We start from the raw sequence: 5,695 nt of genomic DNA, 5'->3' as shown, positions 1-5,695 counted from the left end.
GCACCAAACAGTGACACGTTGTGGATGCATTTGTTTCTCAACAATCACTCATGGATTTTCTGAACCCCAAATGCGACAATTTTGTTGATTAACCAAGCCATCAAGAGGAAAATGAGCCTCATCGAAATTCAGCCACATTTATGCAAAACGGTCATGGAAAATTTCAACAAAAGAGTGCATATGTGCCAGCAAAGCCGTGGAGGCCATTTACCCAATATGCTATTCATACATAACCCTATACTGTATACTTTATGAAAAAATAAAAAATCAACAATTTTTAATTATAAACCTGTGTTTTCTATCAAAATTACTTCTTGCGTGAATTTTGGGACACCCTTTATAATTGAAACTTTGCTTTGGGGAGTGGAGCTCAGAGCAGGCTGCGGCAGGCAGGAAGCTTGGCTTCCTCCATCATTGGGGCAACCAAGCCTCCTGCTTGCTCCAGCTCTGTGGCTGCCAGCTGCCATCTTGGTTGGGTTAATTTGCATATAGTCGCCCTGATTGGCTGGTGGGCATGGCTTAAGGCATAGAGAAGGTATGGTCAATTTGCATGTTTGTCTTTTATTAGTGTAGATATAAAAGCCTAAGCGACCGTTACGACTGGATGATCAGCTGGTTGCTATGACGTGCACTGACCACCAGGGGGGAGATGCTCAATGGAGGAGCTGCCCCCTGGTGGTCAGTGTGCTCCCATAGCCAACCTCCCGTGGTCCCTCCCCCGGACTGGGCAAGATGACCCCAATTGCCAGCCAGGCCGTGGGACCCCACTGGTGCACAAATTCGTGCACTGGACCTCTAGTATATATCATATTTAAATTGTATAATATAAAATATAAAAACCTACATTATGTGTAATCCATATTTATCTCCATGATCATGTAATCATATGTAAACTTCTAAACATGTACATGAATATAAATTTTTAGGACGTTAGATCATTATCCTATATAATAAAAGCCTAGGTAGCATTATGCCCTCACGCAACATCGTCACAAATGGCCGCCACAAGATGGCCACCACAAGACGGCCATGCGCACAGCAGAGGCAGTGCCAGGTAGCCACTCCATGTGGTGAGGCCTGGGGGTCCCGTGGCTCTGCGCGGCACAAAGGAGGCCGGTCCTGGCGTCTCTGCCGCCTCACGCTGAGGAGGCGGGTCCTGGGGTAGGAGGTGGGTCGCGGTAGGAGAGGGCAGTTGTGGGTGATCAGGCTGGCAGGGGAGGGCAGTTGTGGTTGATCATGCCAGCAGGGGAGGGCAGTTGGGGGCGATCAGGCTAGCAGGGGAGGGCAGTTGTGGGCGAACAGGCTGGCAGGGGAGGGCAGTTGTGGGCGATCAGGCTGGCAGGGGAGGGCAGTTGTGGTTGATCATGCCAGCAGGGGAGGGCAGTTGGGGGCGATCAGGCTAGCAGGGGAGGGCAGTTGTGGGCGAACAGGCTGGCAGGGGAGGGCAGTTGTGGGCGATCAGGCTGGCAGGGGAGGGCAGTTGTGGTTGATCATGCCAGCAGGGGAGGGCAGTTGGGGGCGATCAGGCTAGCAGGGGAGGGCAGTTGTGGGCGAACAGGCTGGCAGGGGAGGGCAGTTGTGGGCGATCAGGCTGGCAGGGGAGGGCAGTTGTGGTTGATCATGCCAGCAGGGGAGGGCAGTTGGGGGCGATCAGGCTAGCAGGGGAGGGCAGTTGTGGGCGAACAGGCTGGCAGGGGAGGGCAGTTGTGGGCGATCAGGCTGGCAGGGGAGGGCAGTTGTGGTTGATCATGCCAGCAGGGGAGGGCAGTTGGGGGCGATCAGGCTAGCAGGGGAGGGCAGTTGTGGGCGAACAGGCTGGCAGGGGAGGGCAGTTGTGGGCGATCAGGCTGGCAGGGGAGGGCAGTTGTGGTTGATCATGCTGGCAGGGGAGGGCAGTTGGGGGTGATCAGGCTGGCAGGGGAGGGCATTTGGGGGTGATCAGGCCAGCAGGGGAGGGCAGTTGGGGGCGATCAGGATGGCAGGGGAGCAGTTAGGCGTCAATGAGGCCAGCAGGGGTGCGGTTAGGGGTGATCAGGCTGGCAGGCAGGTGAGCAATTAGGAGCCAGCAGTCCTGGATTGTGAGAGGGATGCCCGACTGCTGGTTTAGCCCTCATCCCGCTGGGACATCCTGTAGTCGGACATCCCCCAAGGGGTCCCAGATTGGAGAGGGTGTAGGCCTGGCTGAGGGACACCCCCCCCATGCACGATTTTCAGGCACTGGGCCACTAGTTTTATAATAATGTGCTTTTTATAACATTTTTTTTTTTTTTCACTTTTAGATTTTGTTACTCAAAACAGCAAACCCCTTTTTTTCCCACTGGAAGTGCTGTAATTCATAATTTTGAATGGCTGTATGATAGTTCATGATGGATCCAATTGATGAGTATTCATTTTCTTTCCATTTTGTTGTTTAACTCTCAAAAACAGTGATACAATAAATATATTGTTCATATTCTAAGCTTTTATTTCTTTGGCTAGATTTTCAGGAAGGAGAAGTTTTGGGTCAAAGATATATGTATTTTTTAAAAATGTTTTTATTGATTTCAGAGAGAGGAAGGGAGAGGGAGAGATAAACATTGATTGGCTGCCTCCTGCAAGCCCCCTACTGGGGATTGAGCTTGCACCCTGGGCATGTGCCTTGACTGGGAATCAAACTGTGACCTCCTAGTTCATAGGTCAATGTTCAACCACTGAGCAATACCGGCCATGCAATGATATGTGTATTGTTAATGAATATGGACAGATTCTTTACCAAAAAAATCCTTTACAATTCATATTTGCTTAAAAAAAAACATTTTTACCCTATATACATGTTTGCTCTCTAAGAAATGTAAAACAGACATGCTTTTTTTTTATTTTTTATTTTTTTCAGACATGTTTTAAAGCTCAACACCAACAATAGTGATTATTATTCTTTCATATTTCACCATCTGATGAGCAAAAGGAATATTTCATTTGCTTTCATTTACATTATTTTTGTAACGCTAGTGAAATCAAATATCTTTGAATATTTTCTGGCCATTTATATCAACTCTTCTGTGAGTTTTCTCCTGCTCCTTTCCTAGGGGGAAAACTGTCTACCTGACTGGTAATTTGCAGGAGCTTTCTGTGTACACATCACATATTAACTGCCTGTTTTTCCACTACTTTGCAATATTTTTTCTCACATATATTGCTTGCCTATTGGATTTATTTAGGGTAACTTTTGCCATCAAGAGTGTCTAGTTTTTACTTAGCCAAATATGTCTACTTATAGGATGTGAGATTCCAGCTTGGTTTAGGAAGGTCTCCCTTGCCCCTTCAATGTTACACATAACCTCTAAGATTTTCTTGAAATACTTGTACTAGTATGTAATACTTTTATGTTTATATCTTTAATGCATTTAAAATTTGTTTTGGCACATAGTATAAGATGGTATTCCAAACAACTATTTTCCAGATGGATAACATAGATAATTTACTAAGTGATCCATTTTTTACCCAGTGAAATGAAATGCTACCCTTGTCATATATTAAATCTTCATATGCTAGCATCTGATTTTCCATTATGTTCCAATGATTTAATTTTTATTACTAAATTAATGCTATATACTCTCTATAGTATATTTTGATATCTGGAAAATAAAATCCTTCTTTGTCTTTTTAAAAAACCTTCTTTTTTTTTAAAAAAAAAAAACAAACCTTTTCTCGACCATTCTTAGATATTTATCTTTTCATATAAAATGTATACTCATCATAGCCAAAATTTTTAAAATGTCATATTGGAACTCTAATTGAAATTGTATTAAAATTATATAGATATTTATATAGACACTAGAGACCCGTGCACAAAATTTGTGCACTTGGGGGGGTCCCTCAGCTTGGATTGTGAAAGGGCGCAGGCCACGCTGAGGGACCCCACCGGTGCACGATCCAGGCTGGGGAGGGATGCAGGAGGTTGGCCAGCTGGGGAGGGACTGCGGGAGGGCTCCAGGGTGTGTCTGGCCCATCTCGCTCAGTCCCAATTGGTTGGACCCCAGCAGCATGCTAACCTACCAGTTGGAGCGTCTGCCCCCTCATGGTCAGTGCACGTCATAGGGACTAGTCGACCGGTCGACTGTCTGCTCCCCTGGTCATCAGTGCATGTCATAGTGAGCAGCTAAGTGGCCTTGCATATTATTAGCATATTACGCTTTGATTGGTTGAGTGGACCAGACACATAGCATATTAGGCTTTTATTATATAGGATTTTTGTGGCATTAACTCTTCCTATTAGATAATGTCGACCAATTTTTAAGTGACATCATACTGGTGTTTTCTATTTTATTATGATTTAGTATTACAGTAAAGCTAGTGAGATTTCCTTTATTTTCTATTCCCTAGAATAGTTTAAATAACACTGGAATTATTTCTTCATTAGAGCGTTTGTAATTGTGCTAGTGTTTTGGTTATCTCAGTGATGATGAGATGCTAATGTTATTTTGTCCCCAGGAGCTAGGGATAGGTTAATGTCAAGCAATGCATAAGACAACCCTATGCAACAAATTATTATCCCACCAAAAATGTCAATAGTGCCCCAATTGAAAAACACTGTGTTTGAAAAACAGATGAGAACTTGTCATATTTCAATATTTTTTTTCTAATGACAGCTTTAAAAAAAATTTGTTAACCTTTAAACCTTGGTGTTAATGACTCTTTCACTTAGGTTTAAAATATATTCTCATAGATTTTGGTATGAAATATTCTTCTGTTCACTGTTTTCAAAATAGTTTGTCATTTCTCTTTTGCTTTTCTCTTTGGTTCAAGAATTTTCTATAAGTGTGTATCTTAATTTCTTAGTAGTGATCCTTTTCTTTTGTAGGAAATATTTTATAATTTCTAATTGTATTATATTATAACTAGAGGCCCGGTGCACAAAAATTTGTGCACTTGGGAGGGTCCCTCAGCCCGGCCTGTGCCCTCTCGCAGTCTGGGACCCCTCAGGGAATGACCACCTGCTGGCTTAGGCCCGCTCCCCGGGGGATTAGGCCTAAGCTGGCAGTCATACATCCCTCTGGCAGCCCGGGAGCCCTTGGGGGATGGCCACTTGCCAGCAGGGAGCAGGCCTAGCTGCAGTTGGACATCCTTTGCGCTGCTGAGGAGGCTGGAGAGGCTCCCACCACCACCGCTGTACTGGCAGCCATCAGCCTGGCTTGTGGCTGAGCAGAGCTCCCCCTGTGGGGCCACACTGATCACCAGGGGGCAGCTCCTGCATTTAGCGTCTGCCCCCTGGTGGTCAGTGTGTGTCATAGTGACCAGTCATTCCCAGTCGTTCTGTTGTTAGGGTCAGTTTGCATATTACCCTTTTATTATATAGGCTAGAGGCCTGGTGCATGGGTAGGGGCCTGCTGGTTTGCCCTGAAGGGTGTCCCGGATCAGGGTGGGGGTCCCGCTGGGGTGCCTGGCCAGCCTGGGTGTGGGGCTGAGGGCCGTTTTCAGACTGGCCAAACCGCCTTCAGGGTGGGGGATCCTGCTGGGGTGCCTGGCCAGTCTGGGTGAGTGGCTGATGGCTGTTTGCTGGCTGGCCACAGCCCCTTAATTGTGGGGGTCCCTGCTGGGGTGCCTGGCCAGCCTGGGTGGGGGGCTGATGGCTGTTTTCAGGCTGGCCAAGCCCCCCAGCGGAGACCCTTACCCCATGAGGGTGTGGCCAGCCTGGGTGAGGGGCTGATGGCTGTTT

This window comes from Myotis brandtii, unplaced genomic scaffold, assembly GCF_000412655.1.
Source record: "Myotis brandtii unplaced genomic scaffold, ASM41265v1 scaffold708, whole genome shotgun sequence".
Lineage (NCBI taxonomy): Eukaryota > Metazoa > Chordata > Mammalia > Chiroptera > Vespertilionidae > Myotis > Myotis brandtii.
The sequence above is the reverse complement of the archived record's forward strand: the minus strand, read 5'-3'. Positions refer to the sequence as shown.